This window comes from Physcomitrium patens, chromosome 17, assembly GCF_059467195.1.
Source record: "Physcomitrium patens ecotype Gransden chromosome 17, ASM5946719v1, whole genome shotgun sequence".
NCBI classification, from domain to species: Eukaryota; Viridiplantae; Streptophyta; class Bryopsida; order Funariales; family Funariaceae; genus Physcomitrium; species Physcomitrium patens.
Genome location: NC_143426.1, coordinates 1,047,472 through 1,057,898, shown reverse-complemented (window position 1 = coordinate 1,057,898; position 10,427 = coordinate 1,047,472).

Sequence of the window (10,427 nt, the reverse complement as noted above, 5' to 3'; positions counted from 1 at the left end):
GTTTGAAAAATAGTCTTCTATTCATCTCCTTCTTTAATACGTACTAGATTATATGCTCTCCATAGATCTATTTTTGTATAGATCATAGCTAAATTCAATTGATCAAAAAGTCTGGATATCAAAGATAGAGGGTACCTATTCTTGATGGTGATGTAGTTGAATCCTTGATAATCAATACACATCTAGAATAATCTATCTTTCTTCTTCACAAATAAGATTAGAGTTCCTGCTGGTAATTTGGAATGGCATATAAAATCCTTAACTAGATTTTCTTCATTTTATTCCTTGAGTTTAGCCAATTCATTGTGTGATAAATTATAAATTGGCCCAAATGGCGATTGTGCTCTTTTTTGAAGGTCAATTGAGCAGTCATAGGGACGATGTTTTGAAAGAGTATCTACATTCTTTTTTTCAAATACATCTTAAAATTCTTGATATTATCTTCAAATGTGACTTTTATAACCATTTATTGCTACATCTATAGGAATTATTTTATAGATAACATCTCCAAAAGATAATAGACGACTATCTATGACTTCTACGTGAACATATTTAGTTTTTTGTACTAACAATATTTTATGACTTTTAACAAATTCTACATCTAAAAAACAAGTTGAGGCCCCTGAATCTATCAAGAAAGAGCCTTTATAATTATTAGATCCTAACTGCATATCTATTATAAAAAAAAGAGAAGCTTCTCAAGAGAGGATAGGATCTTCATCAAAAATTATATAAGATTCTAAACATACAATTCTTATTATAGCTATACAACTTTATTTTCTGACACATTGTCTTCTTTGACAAATGTGTTCCTCATTTTGTAGTTTAGTTGCTTCTTTGAACAATGTTGGACAGTGTATTTAGGTTCTCAATAATATAAGCATAGTCCTTCTTGATGACGACGAGTCTTTTTTTGTTTGATAAGAAGTTTAAAATGTACCACATCAATTTTTATATCCTCTATTTTTGAATGTATGTGTGGAAGAGATGTTGGTGTTGCCATCAAATTATAATAATGTTGAGGCCCACTTATGTGACTCTCAAATCAAAATCCAAAAAGTTGATTGTTGCATTTCACAGCAAAGTCAATTGCTTGATTCAATGTTTGAAGATCAAGTAAGTTGAGCATTAATTTCTTTACTTCATATCGTAATCCATAGAAAAATTACCTAATAAATGCATCATCATCTTATTTGATATCAATTATAAGTTGTCAAAACTATGAAGCATATGATGTTACAAATCGATTGCCTTATCGTAAAATACAGATCTTGTTGGTTGCAACACAAGTTTGATCTTGTTCTTCATACATAGACCAAAATTCCACCAAAAATGCCTCTTCATTATCCAATATTAGATCTTATCATTCAAAAAAAGATGAAAACCACAATAGTAGTGATCCTGAAAGAAATGTACTAATGAATCTAACTTATGATCTTGGAATTAGATAGCTTTGAGGTTGAAGTTCAATTACAAGTTCTACTTCATTGATAAATCCTTGAAATTTGGATCTTGTTCTATCAAACTTCTTAAGCAGGATAACTCTTTGTTCTCTAACACTTAAAGGATGTTCCACGGTGGATGGAGGGACATGCTTTGGTGCAAATGTTGAAACAACTCTAATCATCTCTATATCCTCACTTTGTGCCATTCTTGTTGATCTTTTTGGTTGTAAGTTAAATTGATGCATTGCAAGTATCAACTTCCTAAATTGCTCTTGCATTTGTCCTATTGCACTTTTCATTTTAAGAAGCTCTCTTATAATAACACTCAAAAAAATATCTAATACTACTCAAGACAAGTAGAAGAAAGGACTTGAAGACAAAGAAAATACTAAGAACAATATTATTTTAGAAGAGTGTAATTTGTAACTTCTAATATTCTTATGATTTATCATGACAAAGAGGTAATGGACTCTTAATCAAGATAAGACAAAACTGTGATATAATAAGTGTACTCTTATCAATTTATCAAGGATATGAACTAAAAGATGATGCATAAATTAATGAAATCACTAAAAAAAGAATAACAAAATAAAAGTAAAGAAGTAAGTATATTAAAAAGAAAATAGAATGGCTTATTGTCAAAAGACAAAAAAACTTGAAATTCTAGAAACTAGACTAGAAGTAAGAAAGAAGTTGACAAGAGTGAAGAGGGCTACACTCTTGCTTCTATGTATACTAATAAACTAGGAGCTATGTGGCAATGTTCTATAAGATCTCTATTATGTGTTGACTTTAGAGGACACATGCCTTGATTTACAAGGTAAGTTTTTCTATGTGTAGGCCACAGAGTTAGCTTGTTCTTTAAGCTATTAATATATATGATACATAGTTAACTTGTTGACCAAGTTTTTAACCTAAAAGTCAACAATAGACAACTATAAAGTCAAAACAACGTCTATAAAGATTTTAAGAAGCTTCCTTAGAAGATATTATAGAATTAACTTACTTTTACCTACTTATACATGTAATTATTAACTTACATGTATATGTCTATGACAATTTGATGGAATAAGATCTAAATTTTTAAGATTTTTATAAGTCAAGCTCTATCTAAGATTATATTTTTTTCAATGCCTTGATGGATTTACTCAAGTTTGATTCATAGACACACTTCTATATTAAAATTCTATATCTTAGTTTGTTCTTTTGATTGAAAATAATTCATGATTCTTTTATGATTTGACTTTATTCCTAAAAGTGTTTACGACCGCATTTGAGAAAGTAATTGAGTAAGAATAATAGAGACTAAGCTCTTATTCTTATGCCAATGATTTCGATTAATCACCATATATGCTATTGAATTTTAAAACCTAGCTTAAGATATGGAGTAGAACAATAAAACCTTATCAATCAATTTTGATATGAATTGAAGGATAATATCAAAGATTTATTATTAATAATATCAAAAGTAGATTCTTTGAATCATTTTATTATTTAAATCATTATATATGTTAATCAATTATTTAAAAGATATTAAGAACAAAGATTTAGTTAAAAAAAAACAAGTCAAGTAATGATGCTAGTGTCAAGGACAAAGACTCGATGAGGAAAAATATACACCAAAAGGCTATCTCAATATAATAAGTCAAAATATAAACAAGTAGGTATATTAAAAGGAAACTGGAATGGCTATTGCCACAAGACAAGAAACTAAAGACTCTTGAACCTGGACTAGAAGCAAGAAAGGAGTTGACAAGAGTGAAGAAGCCTTCACTCTTGTCTGTATATATACTATCTAACTAGGGGCTACGTGGCGACGTTCTATAGGACCTCCAATATGTGTTGACTTTGTAGGACACATGCCTTGACTTACAAGGCAAGTTTTTCTACGTGTGGGCCACATAGTTAGCTTGATCTTCAAGCTAACAACATGTGTGGCACATGGCCAACTTGTTGACCACGTTTCTAATCCAAAAAGTCAATTAAAGACACCTATGAAGTCAAAGCAACGTCTAGGAAGTTTCTAGGAAGCTTCTATATTAAATATTATATAATTAACTTACTTTTATCTACTTTTACTTACTTCTACCTATTTCTATATGTAATTATTAGCTTACATGATTATGGCCATGACATTACCCCCCCTTCTAGAGACGAGTTCCACGAGGAGCGGTCATCATATGTTGAGGAAATCTATGATGCGACAAATTGTATTCGCCACATACTCTGATCTCTGTTCTCTTCGAAGATGATTGATAGGGCCTCTCAACCATCGGTAGTGTCCCATACCAGGGCGGGAAGACCACCCAGTTATTTGATCATTATTGAGGCCTTCATAACTTCCTTCGAATAGAATATTTGGAACACCATCAGGAGTTGTTCCTACCTCTAGCAAAATCACCAAACATCGGGAGTCCCTTCCCAAATCATGATACCAAACGCATTGTATCTCACCATCTGTTCGAGAAAGAACATGTCGTTCTTGAAGATCTTCATCTCGATTGCGTCGTCTTGAAGGTTGTGACAATCGTAATGTCTCGTCCGGCAGGTCAGCAAACGAAGGTTCTTGAGTTGAATCCGCTAGTTGTTGGCTCTCCATCTAATTAGCATCACAAATGTAAAGAAGTTACAAACAAGGATAGGAAATTGAATGTTATCTTGCCTCAATCTTGTCTCTTTTATAAGAGAGATTTTCATCTTGGTTTTAATGGATGTCGTTGATGAAAAACTTTGACTTTAGCTGATGCATTTGCTAGATTCCTGGATGGCTTCCATGTGCGTTCACTAATATCATATCCGCGCCAATAAACAAGATATTCCAGCTTATTTCGGCGCCGCCTTGAGTCTAATATCTCTTCCACCTCAAATTCTTCATTATTATCTACTTCTATAGGAGGCGATGGCATTTGTCTTCTTCCTTGTATATCCACTGTCTTATATGGTTCAAGAAGAGATACGTGGAATATAGGATGGATCTTCATTGACTCCGGTAGATGTAACCGATATGCAACTGGGTTGATCTGTTCAGAAACAGAAAAGGGGCCAAGCCTACGATAGTCCAACTTGTCACAAGGTCGAGTAGTCTTGATATTGCGACGAAGTAGCCATACCTTATCACCCACGTTGATTTGTGGTTGCTCCTTACGATATAGATCTGCGTTTAGTTTTTGTCGTTCTTGAGCTTCCTTCAATTGTATCTTCATTATTGCATGTAACTCTGACAACCGATTTGCCATATCTTCTGCTGCAGGATTATCAACTTTTCAAAAATCAAAAGTATCAAGTCGTGGATGATAGCCATAATTGGCTAAGAAAGGTGTTTGTTGCGTGGAAGAATGTACCGTATTATTATAAGCAAACTCTGCCAATGGCAGAAGGGTTGTCCAATCATCTTGTTGGTAGTTGATAGTACACCTTAAATATTGCTCCAAGACTTGGTTTACGCGCTCTGTTTGTCCATCAGTTTGAGGATGGAAAGCCGAAGATAGCTTTATGTCCACTTTTAAAATCTTGAAAAGGGTCCTCCAAAATCTTGACACAAATTGAGTTCTCCTATCCGATATGATATCTTTAGGTAATCTATGATAGCGATAGATATTATCAATGAAAAGCTTAGCTGTTTCTTCACTTGTGATAGATTTTGTACATGGCACAAAATGTGCCATCTTGGTGAAACGATCTACTATCACAAATATAGAATCATAAGATCTTGAGCTTGGAAGATCTGTGATGAAATCCATAGAAACAGAAGACCATGGTTGTTCTGGTATAGGTAATGGCTGAAGAAGTCCGTAAGGTCGATGACGAGGAATTTTTGATCTTGAACAAATATCACATGATTGTACAAAGTCTTTGACTGACTTCCACATTTGTGGCCACCAAAAATCTCTTGATATGAGTTCCAAAGTCTTATTATATCCAAAGTGCCCTGCTGCTGGAAAGTCATGACGTGCTTGAAGAACACGTAAACGTGCTTCTCCTTCTGGAACATATAGGCGTCCTTCAAAATATAATAGATTATTCTTGAACTCAAACTTAGAAGGATCATGAGACTTGGAAGAATTATTCTCGATATCATAAACAAGAGGGTCTGAGGACATACTGGACTGGATTTGCTTGAGAAAAGTTGAATCAACAGTCAATGTTGATTTCATTGCTCGGAGATGAAATTGCTCCGGTTTCAAGAGGACCGTTCTTTGTTGCTCAAAAGCTGCATCTCCTTCTTTTGGTGCAAAATAAGAACGTCTAGATAGGGCATCGGACAAACCTTGCTGTTTTCTCGGTCGATAAGTGATAATGAACTCGAATCTTGACAAAGACATACTCCAACAAGCTTGACGACGATTCAATACGCGTGCTGACATGAAATACTCGAGGTTCTTGTGATCTGTATACACAGTGACTGGACTAGAAGCGCCTTCTAGATAATGACGCCATTCTTGAAAGGAATCCACGATCGCAAGAAGTTCTTTATCGTGGATCTCATAATTGATCTCGGCTGCTGAGAATTTTCTTGAATGAAAAGCTATCGGATGGAGTTTGTCATCTGTTCCCATTTGTGATAAAACTGCACCCAAGGCAAAATCTGATGCATCTGTTTCCATAAAAAATGCCTTGGAAAAGTCAACACGATATAAGACTGGTGCAGAGACAAACGATGTCTTCAAGGCTTCAAATGCTGCTTCCGCTTCTTGATTCTATTGAAATTTATCTTTACTAGTCAAGCGTGTAAGTGGAGCTGCAACTCGTGAGAAATCTTTGATGAAGATCCGATAGTAATTGGCAAATCTCAAGAAACATTGGACATCTCTTACAGTCTTTGGAATCTTCCAATCCACGATTGTTTGGACTTTCTTAGAATCCATCATGAGACCATCATTTGAAATGATGTATCCTAAAAAGTCAACTTGAGTAGTGTGAAATACACACTTTTCCATCTTGGCGTACAATCCTGCATCTCTAAGTTTTTGTAATACTTGACGAACATGTATTTCATGTTCTTCGACGTTCTTGGAATAGATCAGGATATCGTCTAGATAGCAGACGATAAAATTGTCTAAGAATTCACGAAATATATCATTCATGAGATGTTGAAAAGCAGCTGGTGCATTCGTGAGTCCAAAGGGCATGACATTATATTCGAAATGTCCATACCTGGTTCGAAACGCAGTCTTCCATTCATCTCCTTCTTTGATCCGTACTAGATTATATGCTCCTCTTAGATCTATTTTTGTATAGATCTTAGCTTGATTCAACTGGTCAAGGAGTCCTGATATCAAAGGTAATGGATACCTGTTCTTGATTGTGATCTTGTTGAGTCCTCGATAATCAACACACATTCGTAAAGATCCATCTTTTTTCTTTACGAATAGAATTGGAGCTCCTGCTGGAGATTTTGAATGGCGTATGAAATTCTTCGCTAAATTCTCGTCAATATATGTCTTGAGTTCAGCCATCTCATCTTGCGATAAACTGTAAATTGGTCCAAATGGTGGCTGAGTTCCTTCCTTGAGGTCGATTGAACAATCATATGGGCGATGCTCAGGAAGAATATCTGCATTCTTTTTCTCAAAAACGTCTTGATACTCCTGATATTGACTTGGAATGCCACTTGAAGTCTTTACGTTTTCAGAAATAGGTGCAGCATAAATAGCAAAAGTTGATCCTTCTTTTGCTGCGTGTATAAATGCTTTTGCACCTATCAGTACGGGTTTTACTGTACTAGACTTATAATTTTTTACTTGGTTCGTAGAACTATTAATAACGCTTTTGGAAAAGTCAAGTTTACGTGAATTCCAATCTATTCGAGGGTTATATTTTTCTAGCCAAGATAAACCTAAAATAACTGGATTAGACGGGGATTTAATTATGTTAAAAGCTATATAGCTATCATGACCGTCTATTGTTACTTTTATAGGATGAGTTTCATGAGTGACATCTCCAGAAGACAAGGGACGACCATTTATGACTTCTACATGTACTGGTTTAGGTTTCTGTACAAAGGGTATTTTACGACTTTTAACAAATTGTTCATCTAAAAAACATGCTGAGGCTCCCGAATCTAATAAAGCAGAGGCTTTGTAATTCTTAGGTCCTAAATATAAGTCTATTATAAAACAAGGAGAGGGTTTTGAGGAGAGGATAGGACCTTCATTAGGAATTGTACAAGGTTCCAGCTGCACGGTCCCTATTGTAGCTGGACGAATCCGTTTTCCGACATGTTGTCTTCTTTGACCGTCGTATCCCTCATTTTATAGTTGCGTCGTTTCTTTGGACAATGTTGAGCAGTGTGCTTAGGTTCTCCACAATATAAACATAATCCTTCTTGACGACGACGAATCTTTTCTTGCTCAGTTAGAGGTTTAAAACGTACCGCGTCAATTTGCATGTCTTCTACTTCCGAATGTACGTTTGGCAAAGATGTTGATGTTGCCATTGAGTAATAATGTTGAGGTTCCCGTGAATGATTCTCAGATCGAAATTCAAAAAGTCGATTATCACATTTTACCGCAAAATCGATTGCTTGACTCAAAGTTTGAGGATCAGGTAAGTTGAGCATCAATTTCTTTACTTCGTATTGCAATCCATAAAGAAATTGACTAATGAGTGCAGCATCATCCCACTTGATGTCAATTGCAAGTTGTCGAAATTGTGAAGCATATACTGTTACTGAGCGATTTCCTTGTCGCAGAATTCGGATCTTATTTGTTGCAACACGAGTTGCATCGTGTTCACCATACATAGATCGAAACTCTGCCAAAAAAGCTTCCAAATTGTCCAATATTGGATTTCGTTGTTCAAGAAAAGACGAAAACCACGATAATGCAGAACCAAAAAGTAGAGTGCCAATAAACCTGACTTGTGATCCTGGAGTTGGATAGCTTTGCGGTTGAAGTTCAATTGCCAATTGTACTTGATTGATGAACCCTCGAAACTTTGATCTCGTACCATCAAATTTCTCAGGTAAGGTAATTCTTGGTTCTCTAGTGCTTATAGGGTGTTGTACAATTGGAGAAGGAACGTGATTTGTTGTAGATGTTGAAGTAGCTCCGATCATCTCTATATCTCCACTTTCTGCTATTCTTGTTCTTTCATGTGTTGGTGAATTGAGTTGATGCATCGCAAGCATTAACTCCCTCATTTGCTCTTGCATTTGTGCCATTGCACTCTTCATTTCAACAAGTTCTGCCATAATGACACTAAGAAGAAAAATTTGTTTGATATTGCTCAAGACAAAAGAAAAGAAAGACTTGATAACAAAGAAGATACTAAGAACAATATCAGTTTAGAAGTGGATAATCCGCAAACTTCTAATACGCTTATGTCTTGTCAAGAGAAAGGGGTAATCCACTCTTACTCAAGAAAAAACAAAGCTCTGATATTGTAAGTGTACTCTTGTCAATCTGTCAAGGACAAAGACTCGATGAGGAAAAATATACACCAAAAGGCTATCTCGATATAATAAGTCAAAATATAAACAAGTAGGTATATTAAAAGGAAACTGGAATGGCTATTGCCACAAGACAAGAAACTAAAGACTCTTGAACCTGGACTAGAAGCAAGAAAGGAGTTGACAAGAGTGAAGAAGCCTTCACTCTTGTCTCTATATATACTATCTAACTAGGGGCTACATGGCGACGTGCTATAGGACCTCCAATATGTGTTGACTTTGTAGGACACATGCCTTGACTTACAAGGCAAGTTTTTCTACGTGTGGGCCACATAGTTAGCTTGATCTTCAAGCTAACAACATGTGTGGCACATGGCCAACTTGTTGACCACGTTTCTAATCCAAAAAGTCAATTAAAGACACCTATGAAGTCAAAGCAACGTCTAGGAAGTTTCTAGGAAGCTTCTATATTAAATATTATATAATTAACTTACTTTTATCTACTTTTACTTACTTCTACCTATTTCTATATGTAATTATTAGCTTACATGATTATGGCCGTGACAGCTAGTTCCTCAGTTTTTATAAACTTATTTATCAAGAGGAGAATCAATGCAAAATAAAACATTATATTTTAAACATTTCACTGAATACAAAAAGACTTAACATCATCAAAAGGAATTATGCCTATATTATAGAAAAACTAAGCACACTACTCAATATTATCTAAAGAAACAACACAGTTACAAAATGAGGAGCATAATTGCCAAAGAAGATAATGTATCAAAAAACAAAATTCTCTACATACAATAAAGGTTAAACGACTAAAATCATATAGAACATTTAGTAAAGGTTCTATTTTCTTTAAATCCCTCACCTTATTTTTTAATAGATGTATATTTAGGATCTAAAAATCATAAAACCTTTGCTTTAAAAAGACTCAGATTGTTTTATAAATAAAATCTTTGTCAAAAAATAAGAAATATCATTAGTCAAGAAAATTAAGTCCATATATATAGAAATTATGGATAATTTTTTGTTATTTTTTAGAGATGTTATCAATGAAATTATTTTTTTAGATAAAATAATTAAAGATCATAATAGTATAGCAATATTAAATATAATAAGATCTCCTTGTAATCTAATTATTTTAAAATTATCATGGTTAAAAAAAATACAATCCTTACATAGATTAAATTTCTTATAATATTTATTTTTCTTGTATTTTAATCCAAAATTCCATTAGTCAAGTAAAAATACATAATTATAAAATATTCAAATCTTTATTAGTAGGTGCAAGAATATTTATGCATGCAACAAAAAAAGGGTCATCTTTTGTTATATATGCCATGTTTATTTTTTATTATAAAAAGATATTTAGTAGTATTCCTAATTAATATCAAGATTTTTAAATATTTTTTAAAAAAAATACAAATATTCTTCTAGAGCATTGAACCGATGATTGTTCAATTGATTTGCAAAAATGAACTCAAATACTATTTGGAGCAATCTACAACTTATTGCAAAATGAATTGGTTGTATTAAAAGAGTATATTGACAAACATGAAATTTATTTTTTTCTATGTATATAT